Source organism: Eublepharis macularius, chromosome 3, assembly GCF_028583425.1.
Source record: "Eublepharis macularius isolate TG4126 chromosome 3, MPM_Emac_v1.0, whole genome shotgun sequence".
NCBI classification, from domain to species: Eukaryota; Metazoa; Chordata; class Lepidosauria; order Squamata; family Eublepharidae; genus Eublepharis; species Eublepharis macularius.
Genome location: NC_072792.1, coordinates 5,658,785 through 5,684,927, shown reverse-complemented (window position 1 = coordinate 5,684,927; position 26,143 = coordinate 5,658,785). Strand labels below are relative to the sequence as shown.

The following is a 26,143-nucleotide window of genomic DNA, read 5'->3' as shown; positions in this document are numbered from 1 at the left end:
TTAAAGGGCCCCGCCACTGCTTGCAAGCAGCAGCAGGGCCCTTTAAACTCTGCCCTGAAGCTTTCCGAAAGCTTTGGAAAGCTTTGATTCAGAATTTCCGAATCGATTCAGATATCCAGAATCTTTCCGGATCAGCTCCGCTTTGGGTATTTTTACCTGAAGCAAATACCGAAGTGCACAGCCCTAGTTATAATACTAGAAAAGACTGATGGCTTAAGCAACTGCTATGACAGATCACTCACTCATGTAACAGCAATGTTTTGGAAGTCCATACGTGAAAAGAGGATTTCATCATTTTTCATGATCAGCTCATCTGGCTTTGCAAAATGAATCATTACGCAACTAAGAAACAACTTCGAGATGGAACTTATGGCTGCCTGTTGATGGGAAAGAAAAAAGAATCAGGGAGCTTGTGGCCATCAAAAGAATGAAAATTCTATTCTTGGCATGAATGTGTGAATTTGAGAGAAGACAAGTCACTAAAGAAACTGAATCATGAAAATGTGATAAAGCTGAAAGTAGATATCCGAGAAAAGGACCATCTTTATTTTGAGTCTGAATATATGAAATAAAATCTTTATCAGTTAATGAAGGACAGAAATAAGTTGTTCCCAGAGTCAGTCATCAGAAACATTATGTATCAGATACTGCTTTTTACATAAACAGGGTTATTTTCATTGAGATATGAAACCTGAAAACCTTCTCTGTATTAGTCCAAAACTTATTAAAATAGCTGTTTTTGGATTGGCTAGAGAGCTAAGATCTCGGTCTCCATATACAGATTATGTTCCTACCAGGTGGTATTGTGGACCTGAGGTTTTACTGAGATCTTCTACGTATATTTCCCCTATTGATATATGGGCTGTTGGCTGAACTATATACATTTCTGGGAACAAGTGAAGTAGATGAAATTTTCAAAATTTGCCAAGTGTTAGGAACCCCAGAGAAGAGTGATTGGCCATAATGCTGCTGCAATGAACTTCCACTTCCACTTCCACTGAACTTCCACTTCCCTCGGTGTTGCCATAAATTTAAAGACTCTAATTCCAAATGCCAGCAAGGAGGCAATCCACCTTATGAATGAAATGCTTAACTGGAATCCAAGGAAACGACCTGCAGCAAGTCAGGTATTGAAATATTCCTACGTCCCAAGTGTTAGGACCACCTCCACAATATCTGGAGGTGGTTCTAAGTCAGGCCAACCCAAAAAGCCAAAGCCATCTCCATCCAAGCAAGAATCTGTATCAACTGTGACAGATACTATCAACAGTCACAACTAAATATTGAATCTGGCATTTGGTTGAGGCCAGTATTCAGATCCACCGATTGGCTTCCCTGCCTGTCTCCTATTAATGGGGGGGGGGGCTATATGAGTAATTTGCCCCATGTAGGAATGGTAGCAAATCGCGCACCAACTCACGCCTCCACCCCTCTCTTCCCCTTATGGTTGACAGGGAAGGGTGAAGTGAATCCCGCCCTGGGATATTAGGAAAATGGTACAGAGTTTATTTTTATGCCCCTAAATCTGGCTTTTATCATTATACTGTTCTATCAATGTGTTTTTATCTGTATGTTGTGATCTGCCCTGAGCCCGTTTGCGGGCGGACTATAAATCTAATAAATAATAATAATAATATTACCATTTCACGAAGTGCGCTAAGTGAAACGAATTAAAAACATTACAAAGTGCTCAAGGGCAATAAATAGCTGGCAAAGATAACAGCTTGCCCCATCATATTCCTATGTCCATAAATCAGTAAGTACAAATAAATAGATAATCAATCAGCCATCTATAAATAATTCATCAATAATTCATAAATGCACCCAGCTGCATGACACAAACAGTTTTTTTCTCATTTGCAGGAACCCCCAAGAGTCCGTTCCCAAGGTTATATGTCTGGTGTTAACCAAAACAGGTGAAGACCATCAACAATGAGTCTATGTGGCAATTTCATATTCAAAGGTCTGTGGAGAAATCAGCTGCCCGGCTTCATGTATTCAACAAGATGCTCATTTCGGATCTCTTCCTCAAGAGTGTGCCTGTTTGTAACAATGCTCCAAAGCTGTGAAAAATAAATCATCTTATAAACTACTGCACACAAATCTTTGCATGTAAACAAATTACAATAAAAACTTACATCAATCCAACATTACTGTATTACATGAACAGCTGTTTCCTGTCCAGCGCAATTCCGCAGCACACCCCACACAATTTGCAGTATTTATAGAGACAGAGACAATCATTAAGAGTACAAAGGCTCTTATAGCTATATTCACAGTCATAAATAACAGGACAAATCCAAATTCAAATGCAAACCCTTGGGGGCCAAAGCCCAAAATGCTTCTTGTTGCAATAGAACCCACTGGGTTTCTTCTGCAGAACCTGTTTTAACCACATAAAGCACTGAGATCCAGCATTACAATGATGAATGAAAAGAAAACAAAGGAATCTCTCTTTAGTCTAAGTTCTGAGCCCAAGTCTTCTATGTCTGGCCACTGTCAGATAAGCCTCTGGCATATCTGCCATGTATTAAGTGTTTCTTGCTAGAAGAATATGCCTCTGAGTACATGCAGAGTAAAAACTGATTTCTGTTGTGTTGTTGCTAACTGCTTATCTTGCAGGCAAGGTGTTTTGATTTTGAGTTTCTGGCAAAGCCTGGGAACTTGACCTTGGATTCAACACAGAGACTGAACTAAGCTCATCTCTCCCCTCCTCCCTTCTTCCCAGGCACTGCGCGCCAAAAATCCTAACGGGCTTTCTTTCCTTGCACCAGCAAGGATAAAGTGGACTGTTGCGGAGAGACAGTTATGGAGAGCCAGTTTGGTGTAGTGGTTGAGTGCAGGACTCTAATCTGGAGAGCCGGGTTTGATTCCCCACTCCTCCACTTGAAGCCAGCTGGGTGACCTTGGGCTAGTCATGGCTCTCTCGGAGCTCTCTCAGCCCCACCCACCTCACAGGGTGTTTTGTTGTGGGGATAATAATGACATACTTTGTAAACTGCTCTGAGTGGGCATTAAGTTTTCCTGAAGGGCAGTATATAAATTGAATGTTGTTGTTGTTGTTGTTGTTGTTATTATTATTACATTCTCTCCATCTTTTTTATTCTGGGACACTTTAAAACACATTTCTACAAAGAGAATATTGATTCCTGAAATAACTGAGAGCATGTTGTTTCTATTACCTCTAGGAAGAAAAGACAATATGTATGGTTTATTTTGAAAGCATTCTTCAGAATAAATTTCACTATGTTTTTTTAACATTTTTAAAAAAAATATTGAACTTTTGTTTCAGTTGATCTCTTACTGTACGTATAAATGTATTTTATTTAGTGGGAATTTTTGTAATTTTGTGATGGCCTACGGCTAAACACAGTATATTGATTGATTGATTGACTAAATGGTTAGAGATAAGTACTTGTTTCCCCCCTTCCCCCATCTTGGCCCCCAGGGACCTTACAACCCTGCCTCCTCTAAAAGGGATCTAAAAGGTCACATAAACAACTCTCAATTGCACCCTGTTCCACTTTATCCTTTCTGGTGCAGCCTTATTTTCTTCCTAACCCTAACCCTCCTCTCCATAATTTCCCCCTTTTACTAACAGCAAATGGCTGCCTTTTGGGAGAGGTGGTGCTAAATGTCCTGACTAAGTAGGCACGTGTCCTTTTTAAAAAACCTGCACCCCAGATTCATTCTACTGCAATAAACCTGATTCTGAATAGCAGAGACACAGAGGCTTTAAAGAGACAACCAATGGGGCTTTGGCAACCATAAAAGCTCTCCATCCAAGAGAATCCCTAATTTTTCCTTTTCTCCCCCTCCCTTCCCTCTTCCCTGGGAAAAAAGAAAGATTGAGTGGTCTGGTCAATGGATTCATATGGATCTTTTGGCCAATCAAGGACTCATAAGGACAGTTCCCTGCCCAATGAACTAATGTCCTGGTGTGGGCAAGCACGGTCACCAAGGGAAGAAAAGCCACTGCATTACTTGTCTGCTGGGCTGAATTCTGAAAGACAAGGACTGACTTTGCTGCTATCCTGCCATCCTTGAACTGTCTGCTAAGAGTAGTGAAAAAAGCAAGCAGAAGGGGACGGTGTGGTGGTGGCCTGAGTCACAGAATCAAAGAATCACAGAAGAGTCAGGAGGGGCCACGCAGAGACCTTCTAGTCCAACCCGCTGCCCAGTGCAGGATGAGCCTAAAGCATCCCTGACAAATACTCATCCAGCCTCAGTGGGGCACTGCCCCATTTGCCCCAATGGACCAGCCCCTCCTGGTGCTGCAGTCCTGCAGAGGTTAAAATCAAGAAGCATTTTTATGGTTCATTAACCTGGGAAGTCCAAAAGCTAAAACTTCCCCCTCACTTCTTCATAAAAGGGCAGTTCTGGAAACTGGACCTTCCCCAGGTTTTCTGTGGCACCAATAAACCTGATCAAGTTGAACCTTGGCCAGACTTTTAAGGCCAAATAATTTGGCAAATATTATTTGCTTGCCTAAAGAGGCAATTTTTAAAAAGAGTTCCTTGTGTCAAGACTATCAAGCTTGATATAAAAAGAAGCCAGGAAATCACAGACAGATACATTTTTAGTATTGACAGATTTCATTTCTTGACAGTAAAACTAACAAAGAAATCCCCTGTGAGTGGAGACTCCAAATGACAGGTTTGATTTGTTCTTCTTGAGAAAGACTTCGGAATATTGTTTTCCTTTCCTTTTTTATCTAAATAAAAACTAGATTTTTTCCTGAACATTGATAAAACAACAGTCTTAAAAGGTTTTGACTATTGCAAGAACATTTGTATAGCTTACTGAACAGTGACATTGTTTTCCCTTAGCAGCTACTGAAGATTCTTTTTTAAAAATTCAGGATTAAATGACAGGATCCATAAAGGCTTCATCATAGATTGTCCCTGTATTTCCAGCTGTGAATGAAAAAGTCAGCTGGGGGAGGGAAATTTTGTCCTGAAAAAGGTAAGCAACATTTCTCCATACACCCTTCCTCACAGCCTGCCCCAGCTAATTGGGGGTTCTGTTTTCTTCCCCAAAACACAGCTTCATACTGCATATTCTTTAACAGTGAAATCCCATTGAAGTCTAAACCCACTGAAGTCAATGGGCTTAGGCTGGAGTAACTCTGCTTAGGATTTCACTCTGAGTCTCTTACCTGTACTACAACACCCACTTATGAGAGCCAGTTTGGTGTAGTGGATAAGAGCGTGGGACTCTAACTTGGAGAACTGGGTTTGATTCCCCACTCCTCCCCTTGAAGCCAGCTGGGTCACCTTGGGTCAGTCACACCTCTTTCAGCACCCACCTACCTCACAGCCCCACCCACCTCACAGAGTAATTGTTGTGGGGATAACAACAACATACTTTGTAAACCGCTCTGAGTGGGTGTTAAGTTGTCCTGTATTTAAATTGAACGTTGTTATTGTTATATAACAAATAGTGCAGCAAGTTCACTCAATCCATCTCTCCTTTGCTTTTTTTTTTACCAGTACTGCAACCCAAGGCGGCTTAAGGATTTTTATAAAACTACTTAAAACAAATTACAATAAAAATGGGGAGGGGTGCTAGAATCTTATTAGCAACCTATTGGAAACAACAAAGAATCCCTCAGCAAGAAGAATTAATAACAAAAGTAATGGAGGCGGCAGAAATGGATAAATTAACACTGTTAACGAAAGGGCAAATGGAGGAAGACTTCTCTGTACTATGGGATCCCTTCTACAAATGGATGACAAATAATTACAACGTTTAAACATAAATATGATACTAAGACTAACTGTATAATGACATAATAGAACTCACAATTAAAGATGTAACAAGATGAAATATAAGAGGTAAAGAAATAGATAACAGATATCGGCAAGCAAAATGTCTCATGTTTGTATATGTATGTGTGGAAAAATAATAAAAAATATTTTTTAAAGAAATAGTTAAAAGACAGTTGCTGCCCCCCAACACTTCTCTTCATCTTCAGAGCACTGTCAGAGGACTGAAGGGGATAAGAGCAACCCTGGCACGGGCCTACCAATGGCAGGGCCACTGAGAGCCATGACACGCCTCTGAGGACTCTCTCTGCGCCACTCCCATGACCGAAGCCCACCCTGAACATTACAGGGAAACGGACAGCAAAAGTGGCCCTGTTCCCCCCAGCAGTTCCGGCGCTGCCTCTCTAGGGGCTGCAGGGAGCCGGGGAGCAGAGAGTCCCCTTGCCTAGGCCCTAGTTCTTAAAGAAGCCCAAGAGCTCCTTCTTAGAAAGGTCGCCTGTGATCTGGAGGCTCCAAGCTGAGAAATTCCTGGAAATTTGGAGGTGGAGCCTGGGGAGGGTGGAGCCTGAGGAGTAGAGTTGCCAACTCCAGTTTGGGAAATTCCTGGAGATTTGCAAGTAGTACATGGGGAAGGTGGAGTTTGGTGAGGGAAGGAAACTCAGCAGGGTATAATGCCTTCAAAGATGGCATTTCCTGTAGGGGAGCTGATCTCTCCCATCTGATGATCAGTTGAAATCCCAGGAAAACTCCAGACCCCACCATGAGGCTGGAAATCCTAAAGGGGAGGGAGCTCAGCAGGGATAGAGCCGAGCCCCCAAAGCAGCCATTTTCTCCAGGGGATAAGTTGGAATTCCAGGAGATCTGCAAGCCCTGTCTGGAGACCGGCAACCCTAGATGGAGGGAGCAGGATAGAGCTCCCAAATAATTATTTTAAAATATTGGAAATGTTCTCTTTGCCCTGCTGACTCCCTTTGTGCTTATTGTCTGCATGCACACTAATATTGGGTAGCGTAGAAGTAATTTCAGTGATTGAAGCAATTAGTAGCTTCAGGTTAGTATTTGATCCACCACTGATTTTCCTTGAATTGTTATGGGATCGATTGCCAACTTACTATAAAACATCTGATAGTGAATCTTCTGCTAGCACAGGGGCAGGGCCAGATCTACAGGGGGAGCAGGGGGGTTGCCTGCCCCCAGTGCCGACTGGGTGCGGCTGCCGGCCAGGAGTGCATGCCACGGAGCTGGCGGCGGCAGTGCTGCAGCTGAGCGGGAGGGCTGGGAGGCTGCCCATGCACCGCCCCAGCTACCTGCCACGCCTACAGCTGCACCTGACCCACAGCTGCTGCGCCCAGCTGGGAGTGCATGCTGGCAGCGGCAGCGTGGGGCAACTGAGCGGGTGGCCTCCCAGCCCTCCCACTCAGTTGCCCACGCTGCCGCTGCTGCCAGTACGGTGCTCCCGACTGGGCGCAGCAGCTGCGGACCAGGTGCGGCAGCCAGCCAGGGTGGTACGCGGGGCAACTGAGTGGGAGGGCTGGGAGGCCAACTGCATGCTGCCCCAGCTGCCTGCCACACCAATGGGGCGGCTGGATCGCAGCAGCATGCCCTGCATGATGTCACGTGTAGTGACGTCATTGTGCAGTCTGGGAGTGCGCGCGCGCTTTGCAAGTGCACGAGTACTCAGAAGGGCAGCAACAGCCTGCCAAGCTTTTCAGAAAGCATTCAGGCCACAGCAAGGCAGGACTCCTAATTGGCCGCCATCGTTCAAATGAGCTCTCGATGGCTATGTTGCCACAACCGCTGGAGGACCAGGAGAACTGCTAAGCATCCAGGCTTCCCTTAGTTAGCTTGTGGGTCCATTTCCCCTTCTCTCTTCACCCCCAAGCTTTCCTTCATGTCTTTTTATTCCCTTACCCTCTCTTCCTTTGATTCTTTTATTCCTGCTCTGTTCTTTGAGAAACGATCTTTTGTTATTTCTTTTACAGGAAAAGGTTTATAAAAAATATCACCTCCATTGAAATAAAAAGTGCACTAATTTGGGAAGACAGAGATAAATTAAACTGATATGAATGCCAGTAAACAGAGTTCTCCACTCAGAGCAGAGACAATTCTAACCTTGAGAGACCAACGTTCATACTTGGCATTTTATTTTATTTTCATTTATACTCTTTCTCCCCAATGAGGAGAAAATCATTTTCTTCTCCTCCATGTTTTCCTCACAAAAAAACTTAGATAAGTTAGGCTGTGTGTGACTAGCCTAAGCTCACCCAGCAAGCTTCTATGACAGACCAAGGAATCAAACCTTGGTCCCCCAAATCCTAGATCAACGTTCTAGCCACCGTACCACACCAGCTCACCAGCACTGGCATAAAGCTGCTTTATTTGTGTACATCATGGTACTAACCAGCCTTTCTCAACCTGTGGGTCCCAACCCAAAAGTGGCTCAGGAAACCTGTGAAAGTAGGCCCCAGGTCGCTGGCTTCTTGCAGTTTTATTGATTTGTACATGTTTGGATTGGAAACTGCTGAAACTGACAAATTAACCAAGAACATTGGGGTGAAACATTAGTTTCGTTTGCATGGAAATGGACTTAAAAAAATAAATTATTGAAATGCACACTATATTTTATTCAGATAAGGGAGGAAAGGAGTAAGAGATGGAACGTTTTCCCCCTTCCTGACTCAAGTGCCGTATGGACCTTGGGTATGTCCAGAGGTGTGAGCGGAGGGGCAAGTGCCAAAGGAATCTTGCTTTTGCTCTTAGCCCTGCTGTCACTCTTCGTTTGTGACTTCAACCAAGGCATCCACTGAATCCTGGACCACCTGAGATATACCTGTTTTGTATGTTTGTTCACTTAAGTATTTTTCTTGTAAGCCACTTTGTGTCCTTCATGGAGCAAAATAGGCTATAAATAAATATTTTCCCCTATTTATTTAAAACATTTAATCCCATTTTCTTCTGTACAGCAGGACACCTCTCCCTTACCCAGGAAGTCATTATGCAATGGGCTAAAGCTGTGGGCAATGGGCTAAAACCTCCCGAATAAGCTAGGACTGAGCAATGAAGACGATTCAACGAAAAAAATGTCACTCAAGTAGCTGCAGATGGTTAGCAATGGCTGCAAATAGATGCAAGAGTGTGTGTGAAAGATTGGCACGAAGGGATTTTTACTCTATATTGAAGATCAAACATCATGAAAGTTTCAACAGGGCACCAATGCCTACTTCATGAACATTTTGTAAGTTTTTGCCTGGGCTACTGTGAAGGTGGCACCTAAGCGTAAGTGACTGAGAGCCACAGCAGCATCGTTAAATGTATTTGAAAACTCTTCTTTCTAGCAATCTGCATTCTGTGATACCTCCCAATCAAAGCTACATAAATAAACACTTTAAAAGGTTCTGAAACAGAAAGCAGAAGTCAGAAGTTCTGCCAATCTCCATTCCCAAGTATTAGCTGTTCCGGTAGCCCAAAGAGACAAAACCTGGAATTGGATTTTGAAGGGCAGCACGAAACTACCCCCTGGCACGTCCAGATGGAAGAGAAGCAATCAAAAGAACCAGAGGAGCTCAGATCTCCAGATTATCCCCTTTTGTTACCAAGGCACTATGGATCTTGATTCACAACAGGCCAAAGACAACCCCCACGCCCACCACACTGCTTTTCATACTGCCCCATGACTCTAGCTCACTTTTTGCATGTGTGTGTATGTTCCGCCAGGCACTTGGTGGGGGCTAGGCTGTCCTCTCGCCAGCCATACCACTGAAGACCGTCCACCACCCATGCAGGAGCTCATAAGTGTGGCACAGGGCATGATGTAAGAGCCAAGCCCTGTGCCTAAAATGCTGTATTTTAATATTTATCCCACCAGTCGAGAAATTTTATTGCCTGTTCTGCCAATTCAGAAATTTTATTGTATGTGGAATAGTGTTTAAATGTTTATTTATAATATTTTTATTGTTTTTAAACTGTACGTTACAAATTGTATGTTGTTACACCGCCCTGAGCCTGTCTGACGGGGAGGGCGGTCTAGAAATGCAACAAACAAACAAACAAACAAACAAACAAACAAACAAACAAACAAACAAACAAACAAACAAATGTGCTGTCAAGTCGCCTCTGACCTATGGCGACCCTATGAAGGAAAGGCCTCCAAAACATCCTATCATGAGCAGACTTGCTCAGACTGGAGGACGTGGCTTCTTTTATTGAGTCAAGCCATCTCGTTTTAGGTCTTCTTCTTTTCCTAGCATTATTGATTTTTCCAGAGAATCCTGTCTTCTCATGATGTGACTAAAGTACGATAGCCTGTTTTGTCATTTTAGCTTCTAGGGAGATGTCACACCTTCCCCTACCCTGAGGTAACATTCTCCTCCCAAAGCTTATGAAGCTGAATACTGGGCTGGGAAGCCTTTAGTAGTATGGTTGAGGTTTAGCTTCAACTTTGTTTCTTGTCCCACCCTTAAGGAACATATAAGTGGTTCAGTTACCAAACCAAGTCCAAGTAGAGGAAAGATCAGGGGTTTGTGCTTCCCTTAGAAAGAAACTGGCACACGAGACTTATGGAGATTCAAAAGGAAACAGAAGGTTTATTTACAAGTAGGTTGAATAAGTAGGCGTGTAGGCAAGTGTTTAAAACTGAAGTAACTTACATGTTTTTGTACTGAATACTTCACTAGTGTGAAGCACAAAACACTTGGTGTGGTTCTTAAGTTGCTGGCTTGTATGAGAGATGTGGGTGTTATCAGACTTAAAGTTGTTAGAGTTCTTTCTGAGGTTGGCACTTCTTCACAAGTTAGGTGCTCCAATTTTAACACCTACACAGCACGACTTCCCCTTTTCTGCAGACCTAAGAATACTCCACTGATTCAAAACCCTTTTTAGATACTGGGCAGGAGTTATAGTTATGTCCAAGCTATAACCCTGATCCTTGTGCCAGTACAATTCCCAGATCTCTTGTGTCTACCCAGAAGTTAGTGCTGTCTTTCCCACTTTAGTCCCACTTTTTTGTTTAAGGGTACACCTTTCCCTTCCTTCCTCACAGAGGACTCTCTGGCTGACCCTCTCTTCACTCTTCAGTTTTCTCCAACTGTCCAGCCCTCCCTCTGGTAGCACCAACTGTCATCTCAACATTCCAACACCAACTGCCATTCAAGCCAGCCACTGGGGGTGGGGGTGGGGCGGGGGGATGTCAATCTTCCTCCCCTCTTTTCTTCTGTTTCAACGCCCAGCAGTTTAAGCTGAGTCCGTCACAGAAGAATTCAGGCTTGATTTGATCTAGTACCCACTTATTAGTCTTTTTGGCTGTCCATGGTATCTGCAAAACTCTCCTCCAGCACCATGTTTCAAATGAATCAATTTTCTTCCTGTCAGCTTTCTTTACTGTCCAACTAGAAATGCATAAATTAAACAGAGATTCTATCAAATTTCAAAAAGACTTAATCATTATCATTCTATCATGAGCAGCTCTTCCAGCTGACCATTAAAACTTCCTGATAAATGTTATGTACATAGAAACTCCTGCCTTACGCAAGAGTGGAAACGCTTGATTAAAGATGGTTCGTATATGCAGAATAGCCTTCTCCTGTAACCCAATATGCTAACTGTGGAGAAAGGCCATTCTGTTTGTGGAGTTAACTTTCTATGGGCTGCCGAGGGGAGGAGCTAGTTCTGGAATAGAATGTGATTGGAGGGAGAGCGAGTCAGTTGGTGGAGGGGAGTTGGGAGTTGACAGTTGGTAGATAGAGTGGAGGGAGAGTTGGCTCTGAGGGGACATGTAGATCTAATGTAACCCCAGGTATCAAAGGATTGGGCCTGCCCTACACAACATCTAATTAAGGCATGAGGGAGATAGAGTAGGGGTCTCAGTTTCTGTTTTATTATTCCTGCCTGTTAGAAGGTAAATAAATGAGTTTTGGAATTTATGAAGGAAGAAAGCTCTGCTGTTCGACATAGTCCCCCAACCGCTTGGGCCCACTAGCAGAGGAGGGAGGTTAGGAGGCTGTCCCGCCTAACCAGGACCCCATACAGGGACAGTGGTGGCAGCGAATACCCGGAGACAGGAAAGGGAGACAGCCCCTTCAGGTGCCTGGCCAGAGGCGAAAAGGGAGGGGTAGGCAGAGCGGGGTCTACCAGTGGGAGGAAAGGCCCCGTTTCACCACTAACAGATTCCATTGTTGGAACATGGAGGTCTTCCAGGCTGCCACATCCGTCTATTTGCTTAATGAATCAGTGCACAGTAATTAGTGTACTTAATTTCAGCTATGTATTCTAAATAATTGATGTTTTCCTAATTACTTTTTATGATGTCTTCCATTACGTCATCTCTACACTGGAGCAAACATCAGATGACCTCACCGGAATTCACCCACACCCGATAGATCAATAATGGGCACCTGTCCAATGACCCATCAGTGGCCAGTCACTGCCTATACTGTCTCCCGTTCTTTTCAATGCCAATGAATTTTCATGTCTCTTCTCAATGTCAGAAGAGCACAGAAGTCTTCAAGTGATTTGTTTCCTCTTACAGCCAATTACAATATTCTTGAACATCTCTTGAGCAATCCCTTGAGAGCTGGAGAAAAGTCCATTTCTGAATGAACGGCATCTCCCAGGAAGGATGGAGAGTTATATTGCACATGGGAATACTCAGGGGCTGTCTTTAATGACATGCAGTAATGAAAGAACTTCTCAGGGGAGGTTTCAGTTGTGCCAGGAAACATATTTACAGTTTACATTGTTTTCCAAATTGTGGCATTTTGTGTTCCCTATCTTTTCCAAGTGGTAGAGAATTTCAGAAGCAGCCTATAGAGTTTGCCTGCTTGGGAAGACAGACTTACTATGACTTTTAAAATGTACTGGTTCTTTAGATACACAGACCAAACCAGGGGAGGCAGGAAGGCAGAGACAGACAAGGGTAGCCTTGAAGGAACACCAGGACCAAAAGCCAACAGCAGGTTTCTACGACTATTGAATTTACAAAATTTATTTTCAACCTTTTTGCCTTTGGGAGGGAAGGTGGCATGGCAGTACCATGGTGGTACAGCCCAATTTCATCAGATCTTGGAAACTAAGCAGGGTCAGTGCTTGGATGGAGACCACTGAGAAAGACTCTGCAGAGGAAGGTGATGGTAAACCCCCTCTGCTTCTCACTTGCCTTTAAAGCCCTCTTCGGGGGTCGCAATAGGTCAGTCAAGACTTGACAGCACCTACATATGTTTTTGACCTCACAACAGCCACCAAGGCAGCTGACAAATGAAACCGTACATAATAAAATCATACATTAAAACAGTTCGGTGTAGTGGTTAAGAGCATGGAACTCTAATCTGGAGAACCCACTCCTCCACTTGAAGCCAGCTGGGTGACCTTGGGTCAGTCACAGTTTCTAGGAGCTCTCTCAGCCCCACCCACCTCACAGGGTGATTGTTGAGGGGATAATAACAACATACTGTGTAAACCGCTCTGAGTGGGCATTAAGTTGTCCTGAAGGGCTGTATATAAATAAAAATTTATTGTTGTTGTTGTTTTGTTGTTATTAATAAAACCAACCAAAAAGAATATGACATCATTAAAACCAGAACTAAAATACAAGGACAACAATTAAAACAAAAGAGTCAGCCAGCTAGAACTACTCAGTCTTGTTTGGAATTCTGTTCAAATTCAAACTGCAAAGTTGTTTCTTCCAGACCCAGACAAGCAGGTCAGCTCTGCCCCAACTTCCAGGGCTTTGGAACTGCCAACAGCCTATTGGCTAGCTACAAATAAGCCTGAAAAGGTTCTTTTGCACAATGAAGCAGTAGGCTTACAAAAATAGAGCTGAGATAAAGCAGAGTCTACGATAGCAGTCAGACTTCAGGAATTGTACATGGCCACAGTTTACGTATTTTATTTAACATTCCTCTCCCTACTCAAGGTGGTTCACAACACATTAAAACACAATTTATATTAGCCCTGTTCACAACTTACAATGCATACACACGCATCCTAATTGTACATGCGTAAATCTGTTTGTAAGAAGACCCAAAATGTGTTAACTTTACAAAGGAAACTGGAGACCGGTAGCTGGACAAATGTGGGGGGTTAAATTACACATTCACGTTGACTGTAAAGCTGACAATTACTCAATGTGTATATAAAGAAAAATCAAGTATACATCATACAGAGATTGTATAGGCATTCGCTGGAACTTGTGAACTGGGCTACTACGAAATCAAAATAAAGTAACACAAAAAAACCACAGGGGGATATGCCTCAATAAGCACAAGTAAGATAGAGTATAAGGGATTCCCAGTGCCAACGCTGGTATGTACTCTGCTTCAGGCTCTGAGTGCAAAATCACACTAGTCCTCCAGATGAAAATTTCCTCACACACAGAAAACAAGATACCTAGTTTGTAACCTAACCTTTTCCCTGATAAGCTAGCTTTCTATATGTAGGAAGGATTTGTGGGGGAGCATATCCCTCTCTCCACCTCCTCCAGTCCGAAATGGTCCAGCCCAGGCACAAACTTCACTAAGCTGGTAAAAGAATTCACATCAAAAGCCAGATGTTATATTTATGAGCATCCATCAGAGTGCCAGAGGCAACCAGGATATATACCTACATGAAGGGATTTTTTTCAGCTGGAATGCGGTAGAATGGAGTTCCGGAACCTCTTGAAAAAGGTCACATGGCCGGTGGCCCCGCCCCCTGATCTCCAGACAGAGGGGAGTTTAGATTGCCCTCCGCGCCATTGGCAGAGATCAGGGGGGTGGGGCCACCGGCCACGTGACCATTTTCTCTGAGGACCATTTAAACTTTAAAAAACTTCCCCCTTGTTCCAAACTGATGTCATTGTGCAGTCCTGGGAGGTGGTCCAGGGGCAACACCTCCCGTCAAAAGTTGCCCCTTCTGCTGGCAACCCACCGAGTTTCACCACCTCTTTTCCCAGAAAAAACGCCCTGTCTACATGCATGCAGTTAGTTCAGTGTGCTACAGAAAGCAAGCTGTGGTCTTCCATGAGGGGTTCTGTTGTAGAGGCAAGTGGCTGCAGCTGTTTCAAAGCAAATAAGCTCTGTGCTTGCAGGCAGCAGTCTTGCACTTGGGAGAGAGGATTTTTCCCAACCCTCGGGCTTGGCCTCCAGGACATAAGTAATGAAAGGCTTGTGTTGATCCCCCGACCTCTGGTGCCTGAGCTCTGCCATATGGCCAGAGTCACCTGAGTGCAGATGTCCTGCACGTGCAAGTGACTAGCAGCCAACAGAAACCCTTGGGGAGCTCAACATCACCCTCTCTCAGTGCAAAAACATGAATTCCTTTTATAAGTCGTTATGCCACATTATGGCTTCTCTGTTTTTGCTGGAGCCAGGTGCAAGTGTTGCTCATTCACACAGGGTATTTGCATCTGCAAATAAATGTGGGATTGATTCCCAGGTCTGGAGCTTACCAGGTGAAAAGGAGGGTGTGAATTAGGACTGCTTCACATCTTCTATGGAGACAAATTGAATGTACTTCCAAGAAGGATCTGTTGCCAGGCCAGGCTTCAACCTGTATGATGCATGAGTTTGCAAATATGTGTGATCTGCATTCCAGCTAGAGCCAGCACTGAATTAAAGAAATATTACTCATAGAATCATAGGGTTGGAAGGTACCTCCAAGGTCATCTAGTTCAACCCCCTGTACAATGCAGAAAATCCACACCTCCCCCTGCCACACACACGGTGACCCCTGCTGCATGCCCAGAAGGTAGCAAAACACCATCAGGATCCCTAGCAAAACTGGCCTGGGGAAAATTGCTACCTGACCCCAAGGTGGCGATCAGCCTTACCCTGGGCACGTAAGAAGAGGCCACACGAACTAAGCACTGATGTAACCCACTCTGCCCTCCCTCTCATGATCTGCCTAGGTTCACAAAATCAGCATTGCTGTCAGATGGCCATCTAGCCTCTGCTTAAAAACCTCTAAAGGAGAGCCCACCAATTACTTGATTTGCATCAATTTGTACAAACACATACATTATGAAAAATGACTTCCTTTGCATTTAGGTATATTTCCCATGGAAGTTACAGAAGAAAAAGATGTTCTCATAGGCATTTAGAGCAATAGCTTTAAAAAAAAAAAGAATTAGGTGGTATAGTGCCTTTGAACATAGAGATTTCATGAGATCACCCACAATCGTAAAAAACAACAAGAAAGGCCCAGCTGGACCACATCAGCTGTTTCCAGTAGCAGCCAGATGATGCCCCCGCCCATTAGAAAATTCAAAACTGGTTTTGAGTACCTGCAAGAAGAGATGTGCAAATATCAGGCAATTAGGAGGCGGCAGAAAGACGGCTTAGGAGGAAAGCTGTCTGCCACGAGAGTCTAGGATTTCAGCGCTGCGCAAGGTGAATGCCCAGGAGGGCTCCTGACAGGAGAACCAAGGAAGATGCTGACCGATGACCTCACGGAACCCCCGTTTATTCAAGCAGAATATTTTTATTTAAGTATGATACTTGTCATTACCTCCCCAGTCCACAGGGAAGGTATTATGGGTAAAATGCATTCACAGTTCCTTGTAAGTGGAAAACTAGCACAGCATGCAAAGGGCTAGGACAGAAAATTTTCCTTCCGATGTAGTAGTTTATTTGCAGAGGGTGTTTTTTTTTACAGGAAGCATTTAAAATTTGATCTCACACACACACACCTGCAATTTGAAGCACTGTGACCCCGTCTGCCAGCTCGCTCGGCGGCATGCAGGAGTCCTGCGGGCATGCTGCCAAGCGGACGGCACAAGGTGCCATCAGGGACTTGCCCCAACAGGTAGGTTCCAAACAGAGACAAGATTATTAACAGGATTATTAACATCTCCTTTTGCTAAAGAGACTGTTGAACAGGATCTTTCTGCATAAATTCAACTTCGAAGGTCAATTTGTTTTTGAGCAGTAACAGGTACTAGGATTCCTTTGAATGACATGTGCAACTTTGAAAGGAAGAGGCCAAGTCCAGCTATACACACACAGTTCTCACAGCAGCCATGAAAATAATTTTTTACATTACTTTAGAATATATATAGCATATTTTAGCTTCCATTTTTAGCAAGAATAAACATGTAAAAGAGTTAATAGAAAAAACACTTTCTAAACAACTTCTTATACCATAACTTAAAGATACTTACATTTCTGGATCAAAAAGAGTCCAGTAGCACCTTTAAGACTAACCAATTTTATTGTAGCATAAGCTTTCGAGAATCAAGTTCTCTTCGTCAGATGCCTGATACAGAGACTGGTCAAATTTGGTTAGTCTTAAAGGTGCTACTGGACTCTTTTTGATTTTACTACCACAGACTAACACGGCTAACTCCTCTGTATACATTTCTGGATGACTCTAATACATGTTTGGAAGGAATATTTTTCACATTAATATCAGATTTAATCCAACTAAATCAAGCATTTTTAATTCTCATTGATTCCAGTACATAACATCTATCCTTGTTTTATTACAAAGATGTTGCTGTTTCGGACACGCTAGTTGATGAAGAGTTCTGTGGAAGATAAGGCAATTCCTCCAACAGTCTTGTCCCTTCACCAAGTCCTCTTTCATAGACACTCTGCAGTCTTTGGCTTTGAACTGGCGAACAGCCTTCACTTGGTGTCCAGAGCTCAGGATGAACATAAATTTTCCGTGTCTGAGGAAGTTGTCTGTAAGTCTGAACTGCGGAACATAAAAATGTATTTCTGTGTTTCTCATGAAATGGAAGACTTGAAGAGAAGTGCAGTTGAAGTTTGCTGCAGCCTTCTATGTCTCTGTGGGATGTTTCCTTCACAAAGCCTATAGTCCCTGAGAAGAAAGTGATATACTGGAATTGTATTTTAAAGAGAAAAATGTTTTATCCTAGTTTCTGACAGCTGGCGTGGTACAGTGGCAAAACTAGCACCACAGCGATCCAGGTACCGATCCCCACTTTGCCAGGATGCTCACAGGGTTTACCAGGAGCCAGTCTTTCAGCTAATCTCCCTCACATGATCATTGCAAGATAACATGGAGAATAAAAAGACAGGACAATGCAACCTCAAGAGGGTTTTTTTATATAAAAAGCAGCCCCACAATTCTGAGTGCAGAAGTGAGAGACACTGCAGAGATCTGCAGTTAAGTTTTTAAAAACCCATTAAAGGTCTGAAAGGGAAGGGAGAAAAGCAGAGCTCGGTGCCACCATTTTGGAGGCAGAGCTTTGTTCTTCCTCACTTCCCCATCTTCCCTCTCAGCCAGAGTGAGGGTTTCATGTTCTTTGAGGGGGGGGGGTCTTGTTCAAAGGCTTGCCTGACTTGGTCCCCCCCAGAGCAATAAGGTAGTTTTTTTATCCCTCTCGCCCGCAGCTGCCATCTGGCCATCCTGGGCTGGCTGCTTATTCTACTTCCAGGGCCGCAGCCATGTTAATCTATTGTAGCAAAATAAAGTAGAGGTCCAGGGGCACCTTAAAAGACTAACAACATTCATTCCAGCATGAGCTTTCATTAGTTAAGAGCTCACTTCTTCAGATACCGTAAGGAAGAAATCATATCATTATTATAGACCAAACTGACAAATCATTTGCACCATAACATATTTTTTTCCCTTTAACAGGTAAACAGGTTCTTGAAACATAAGGACTCTAATTCTATATTCTGTTGAGTTTTTAGAGAGGGAAATAATTCCAGTCTGAACTGAGTATGGGAGGGAACAAAATTTAAAGAAAAGGGAAAAGGGTCTTGGACAGATTCTACAATCAGCATTATTTCTAATTTGCCCAGTGTCGTAATACAGGACAAAAACAAAACTTTCAATGTGAGGCACTCCTGGGATTTGGTGGTCAAAGAGGAAGAGACCCTTTTTAACCACCCAAAAAGGGTGAGTTGGGCATCATGGGACCTGCAGGGACAAAGGCCATATGGACCAGCCAGGATTGTCATTTGTGCACTCCCTGCCGGTGCTCCCTGCCCCCACTCAATGGAGTGCCATGGGGAAAATGGGAGAGATAACACGGCCCTCTGCAGCAGCACTACTTCCAGGTGAAGACCCTCCTTATTACAGCCCCTGTCCCTGGGCCTGGCAAAAGCGGGCGGTTTGGGGATAGCAGTGTATGACACGACAACGTCACTTCCTGGTGAAGACTCAGAAGTGCAAAACCAACAATTCCCCTCTCAACTATCATAGAACAATACAAAAATATATACAATTTTAATGAAGTACAAATAGTGAAAAATGTGCAGTAAGTCTTAAATAATCACTGAAAAACAACTACGACAACAGTGTAAGTATACAGAACAATCAGTCAATGAATATACAGTAAATAACAGACCAAAGTATCATGAATGGTAGTCAATAACAACCAGAGTCCAGTCAGAACGCCTGGAAACTAGGCATAGCATTACACAAATAAGTAATTCAAGGTACCACGATGACAATGTCAGTTCCAAGTAGTGAAATCAGCCAGTTATTCTCACCACCGGGATCCGTAGCATGGCCACAGTCGTTCACACGGAAATCCAAAAGGGCGTGGGAGTTGCTGGCTATTACTTCAGCCCAACAACCCGCTAGCAAAATCTGTTTCGCAGTCTCCACGGCGGCAATTTCTGTAAGCATGGGCAATGAACATCTTACTATATAATTGAGTAAGCGTGTTTCAGACAACTCACTTTATACCTTGGTACACCACTAGAGGGCGCTGACATGGAGAGAAGCCTAGGCAAGGCACCATTTCCCTCCAGAAAGCATGCCATGGTGGGAAGCCCAGACCGGGAGCAGGATGGGAGCAGATGGCAATGCCCACCTTCCACCTTCACCCAGCTGATATTAGGAGTAGAGCAAGTGGCAATGCCCACCCCCACCTTAAGACAGCTGGTATTAGAAGCAGAGCAGGTGGCATTGCCACACACATACCCTGCTTTAACCCAGTTGGTATTAGGAGCGGAGGAGGTGGCAATGCCCTCTGCCCACCTTAAGCCAGCTAGCATTAGGAGCAAAGCTGGTGGCAATGCCCACCCCCTGCCTTAACCCAGCTGGTATTAGAAGCGGAGCATGTGTCAATGCCTAAACCCCGCGTTAACCCAGCTGGTATCAACAGTGAAACAGCATACAATGTCCGCCCCCCTTTGAACCAGTTAGGATCAGGAGCAGAGCAGGCAATGCCTGCCCCCCCACCTTAACCCAGCTGGTATTAGGAGCAGAGAAGGTGGTAATGCCCACCCCCACCTTAACCCAGCTGGTATTAGGAGCAGAGCTTGTGGCAATGCCCTCTGCCCACCTTAACCCAGCTGCTTTCAGGAGCAAAGAAGGTGGCAATGCCCACCCCCACCTTAACCCAGCTGGTATTAGGAGTGGAGAAGGTGACAATGCCCACCCCCCACCTTAATCCAGCTGGTAATAGGAGCTGAGCAGATGGCAATGCCCACCCCTGCCTTAACCCAGCTGATATTAGGAGTGGAGCAAGTGACAATGCCCACCCCTACCTTAACACAGCTGGTATTAGGAGCGGAGAAGGTGGCAATGCCCACACACCACCACCTTAACACAGCTGGTATTAGGAGCAGAGCTTGTGGCAATGCCCTCTGCCCTCCTTAACCAAGCTGCTTTCAGGAGCAAAGCAGGTGGAAATGCCCACCCCCTGCCTTAACCCAGCTAGTATTAGAAGCAGAGCAGGTGGCAATGCCTAACCCCTGCGTTAACCCAGCTGGTATCAACAGTGGAACAGGTGGCCATGCCTGCCTCCCTTTTGAATCAGTTGGGAACAGGAGCGGAGCACTTGACAATGCCAGCCCCCCGGTCTTAACCCAGCTGGTATTAGGAACAGAGCAGGTGGCAATGCCCACCCGCACCTTAACCTAGCTGGTATGAGGAGCAGAGCACTTGGCAATGCCCTCCCCCCTTCACCTAGCTGGGATCAGAAGCAGAGCAAGTAGCCATGCCCACCACTGAACTTAACCCAGCTGGGATCAGGTGCAGAGCAGGTGACAAAATCTACCCCCTTCACCCAGCTGAGATCAGGAGCAGATCAGATGGCAATGCCTACCCCCCCTTCCCCCGGCAGGAATCAGAAGTGGAGGAGGTGGCAATGCCCACTCCCCACTTAACCCAGCTGGTATTAGGAGCAGAGCATTTGGCAACGCCCACCCCCTTCACCCAGCTGGCATCAGGAGCAGAGCAAGTAGTTAAGCCCGCCGTCCACCTTCAACTGTCAGGATCAGGTGTGGAGCAGGAGGCAATACCTGTTCCTCCCTTCTCCCAGCGGGGAGCAGGTGGCAATGCCCAACCCCCTTCACTCAGGTGGGATCGCGCTCGGAGCAGGCAGCAATGCCTGCCCCCTTTCACCCAGACGTAGTCAGGAGCAGAACAGGAGGCAGTGCCCCCCTTTACCCAGCATGTATCAGGCATGGAGCAGGTAGCAAAGCCCACCACCCCTTCACATGGCCGAGATCAGGCAGATCAGGCGTGGAGCAGATGACAATGCCCACCCCTTCCTTCACCAGAATTGCTAGAATCAGTGATGAAGGAGGAACAAATGCCTGCCTGCCCACCCTCCCCTTTCTAGAGTCCGCTGTATTTTTTCCTACAATGGACCTTGTTGCTAGTCCTACCATAAATACTTTACATTTAAAGAGATAATGTCCTATAACTGTATCACAACCCAATTCCGAGAGGAAACATGTCATGTCAAAATCCATAGGTGCTAAAGATTTTAAATGAAAGATCCAGAAACTCTCCTGTTGGAGTAATTTTCTAGTTGATATCCTCCCCTCCTTATCTTGAACGACTTCTAGAACTATAAATCTTATATCTGTTTTGTTGCGGTGCAATAGTTGAAGGTGAGCAGTTAGGGGTGCATCCACAACGGCTCTCCTCACCTTAGATAGATGTTCCTGAATTCTAAAGCAAATGGCCCTACTAGGATGTCCATTGCCCGTGCTTACGGACATTGCCGCTGTCAAGACCAGACCAGATCAGTGATTCCTCTGTTTTCCACTTTCTGCAAGTATAATTTGGGAGAAATAGCACTAGTTACGTAGTAGAGTAGTTGCTAAGAGTTTGACTTTTATCCAACACAGATACGGTAGCCCCTGAGAAAGCTCTTACTGTGAAACAGATTTTGCTAGCTGTTTGTTGGGCTGAAAGCCAGTTTGGTGTAGTGGTTAAGAGCGCGGGACTGGAGAGCCGGGTTTGATTCCCCACTCCTCCTCTTGAAGCCAGCTGGGTGACCTTGGGCTAGTCACAGCTCTCTGGAGCTCTCCCAGCCCCACCCACCTCATAGAGTGTTTTGTTGTAGGGATAATGACGACATACTTTGTAAACCACTCTGAGTGGGCATTAAGTTGTCCTGAAGGGCAGTATATAAATCGAATGTTGTTGTTATTATTATTAAGTAATAGCCAGCAACTCCCACGCCCTTTTGAATTTCCGTGTGAACGACTGTGGCCATGCTACGGATCCCGGTGGTGAGAATAGCTGGCTGATTTCACTAGCTGGAACTGACATTGTCATCGTGGTACCTTGAATTACTTATTTGTGTAATGCTATGCCTAGTTTCCAGGCGTTGTTATTGAATATTGTATGAATATACAGTATGGTTATGAGTGCGGGACTGGAGAGCCGGGTTTGATTCCCCACTCCTCCTCTTGAAGCCAGCTGGGTGACCTTGGGCTAGTCACAGCTCTCTGGAGCTCTCTCAGCCCCACCCACCTCATGGTGGGTAATTCATGATGGTAATTCATGGTGGTAATTCATGATACTTTGGTCTGTTATTTACTGTATATTCATTGACTGATTGTTCTGTATACTTATACTGTTGTCGTTGTTTTTCAGCGATTATTTAAGACTTACTGCACGTTTTTCACTATTTGTACTTCATTAAAATTGTATATATTTTTGTATTGTTCTATGATAGTTGAGAGGGGAATTGTTGGTTTTGCTCTTTGGTTCCTTCCCTTTTAGTGCCTCTTGCTTTATAGGAAGACTCAGAAGTGACATCACCTTGCTGAGCGACACTTTAGAAATTCCCAGAATTTCGTTGGACTTTAGAGGCTGTAATAAGGAAACTGATCAATATTAAGTAGAAAAGACGGCTGAATCCAACCCCTAATCTCTACATCCCTACAGCGGAAGAAATTTTGAGGAATGGCACAGAGCCGCCAGTCTGTCTACTTACCTTTCCTTCTCTGCCATCTCTGCAGATGCCTTCTGTGGCACTTCCCTGCTGGCCTCCGAGTCACTGTCACTGCATTCACCGTCTCCATTTCCACTGTCTCTCATGCTCAGTTCATTGGGGACTGAGAAAGGAAAAGTGGTTAGGGAGACTTACTACAAAGGACAACAATGGAGGCGGAGACAACTTAACTGTCATCCTTAACATTTTTGCCAACAGCAATCTAAACCCTTAAAATGACCTACACAGGGTCTCTTCCGTGGTCTCCTGCAGGTGCCACTTTGCACGTGTCAGCAGCTGCCCATACATGGACATTCTCTGTGGTGGCCCCTGTCCTGTGGAATGGCCTGCCTGAGGAGGTCAGGTGAGCCCCCCCCTCTCCTAGCTTTCTGCAAAAAATGCAAACTGAATTATTCAAAGGGGCTTTTTACACAGATACGAGTGCTAAATTGTAGGGAGGGGGTCTCAGATGCTTCACTAACAAGTTAGGGACCAGAGACTTCACCACTATGTTGCCTTACATACTATCTGTTGCTTTAAGTATGTGCTCCTATGAGCTTGTCTAATGTCAGTCCTAGAATTGCTTACATTCTGTTTCAGCATTTCTTCAACTCTGTATTGGATTCTTGCTAATGCTCTGTCTTTGTAAACTTGCATTTATTTACCCTATGGCATTATTTATTGAAATCTCCTTGATACTGATTGGACTAATCTCACACTATGTAATCCGCCTTGATTCTCAGTGAAAAAAGTGATACATGATATAAATAAATACTCCTTGCCAGGGCCAGCATGCCCATTGAGGCAGGTAGGCTCCCGCCTCGAGTGTGGGGGGCCGGAGGGGGCACCAGGGGCGGAGGCGCATGCCGTGGAGCTGGGGGCTAAGCGGGAGGCCACAGCTGCTGCAGCCTCCCAGCCCTCCTGTCCTGCGCTGCGGCCGGGCACAGCAGCCGCGGACCACACGCGGCAGGCATCCGGGGCAGCGCAGGGCACCCGTGTACCGTCCCAGCCGCCCACCACACCAATGGGGCCGGCTTGCAGCGCACGCTGCATGATGACATCACACGTGACATCATCACGCAGTTTGGGTGCGCACGCGCATGCGCACAACCCCAGCCTCGGGCGCCGGAAACCCTGGTGCCGTCCCTGCTCCTTGCCATTCTAGGAAAATAGAAAAGGACACATAGCAGCACTTTTTGGAGTTGGAGCAGGAGCATTTGGGGGCAGAGGGTTCAAAGGTGTTGCACGATACCACAACCTCACTTCTAGCTACCAACCTGGAAGTGACCCACCCACCCTGTACAGTGCCATCATCCCCCTCCCCCATCCTGCTCCACTGAGTGCTGGCAGAGGAAAGGGAGCGCCATTTGCCCAATACAAATGGTCAAACGGCAAAAGGGGACAGGGGACCCCACTTAGTCAGTCGTTAGCTCCTACACACAGAAAGCTGCCTTTGGGTTTTTTTCTGGCCTCTGCTACAGGGTTGATTTGTTTGGAAAGCAGTTCCAGGCAATGGCACATCCCCAGCCTGAAAGGCAGCAGTTTCGGCTGATTCCTCTCTCCCGCTGCACACACCCCCTTTGCCCCCAAAGTATTTTGCAGGGGTCAGTTGACCATGAGGAACAGCATTTCAGGGGGCTCAGCAGACTGAAACAAAGGGCAAAATGGGAAGACCAGTTCCACAAAGACCAGGGATAATGGGATATACTCCACTACAGGTTGGTTTTCTTGCCTTTGAGGTATTTGTGGTGTCCATACAAATGCTGTAAGCCCACCACTCCATGCCCCTGCTCCAAATCTCTCCCCCAATGGCTTGCCTCCTAGCAGAGTTTCAGAATACATTTTGAACCCCGTAAGAGAAAAGCCATTCTGGAGCATGGGGCAGAGTCTCGCATCCCATCTCTGGAACATCTCTGCTTCTGAAGGCAAAGCATCGGCCTGTGGCACATGGGGGAGCCCCAAGTTCACTGTGGGAGCAGGGGGAGGAGGAAGGGGTCTGAGCAAAGTGCTGCACTCACCGGGGGCTTGATGCAGTCTGGCCCCCCTCCCAGGCAGCCGAGGCACGAAGTGGAAGGAGAACCTGAGCCCGTCAAGAAAGGAAAGGCCCCATCGTTACATTCTAAAATATTTTCCGAAGGACCAATTATGGTGTTTACTCTCATGTCTCTCTAGATTTCTTTTCTCAAGCAGACCACCACCCTTAACCAAGAGGAATGGCAAAGTATAAATCTTTTAATAAATAGAAATAAATAATATGTTTTGAAGAGGCTCATCTTCTACACTGGCCTGCCTTTCACAGCCATCACATCAGCAGCAGTTAACCATTTTATCATCAGGTTGTGAAAAGCTTCGCCTGCTCCTTCCTGCAAAGGCCCCGAAGCAAGTCAGACTCCGTGCTTTGGGGGGGGGGGGCAGCTGGCAAGCCGCCAGTTGCCATGCGCCCACTGAGACAAAGAGGACTTCTCAAAGGCAGCATGAGAAGCAGTAGCAGTAGAGGGGTCTGGGTTAGCCTTCCACAGAATTCAGGAGCTGGAGTGGAATACAGACCTCAGGTCTTCTCCCCCCCCCCCCATCTCAATAACTGCACATAATTTTACTTATAATCCCAAACCACAAACACAGTAAGAAGATCCAATGAATACAGTGGAACTTACTCCCAAGTAAACATACTGAGGATCACTTTAGGTGGGTAGCCATGTTGCTCTGCAGTAAAACAGCAAGATCTGAGTCCAGTGGCACCTTAGAGATCGGCCAGATTTTCAGAGTGTAAGCTGAAGGTGTCTGAAGAAGGGAGGCCTGACTCTCCAAAGCTCATACTCTGAAAATCTTGTTGGTCTCTAAGGTGCCACTGGACCCCAAATCTGCTGTTCTGAGGATCATGCCATATTTCTTGCCCTTGTGCCACCCTCCACATGCACAGCAGTGAGATTTCTCAGTTTTCAAAGGCAAGAGAGGTGTGCATTCTGGCATTCAATAGAGCACAGAGTCTGGAAAGTTTCTAAAATCGAAATTAACTGCAGATTCTGAAGGGATCTTGACCTGCTGGTGTGTTTTCATGGAGCAGGGGTCACTGGGGCAGTTTGGGGGGGAGGTGTGGTTGTGAATTTCCTGTATTGTGCAGGGGGTTGGACTAGATGACTCCAGAGGTACCTTCCAACCCTTGAGTATGATTCTCACACTCAAGTGACATGACAGAGAACCTCCCATCTTCAAAGGGATTTTTCCCCAGACCAAGAATGAATTCTTTACC

General features: G+C 45.3%; 1 pseudogene; it reads left to right on the top strand.

Moving 5' to 3' along the window:
- The first annotated feature begins 326 nt into the window (after window positions 1-326).
- Window positions 327-1,280, top strand: LOC129325669 (serine/threonine-protein kinase MAK-like; annotated as a pseudogene).
- Window positions 1,281-26,143: the final 24,863 nt, after the last annotated feature.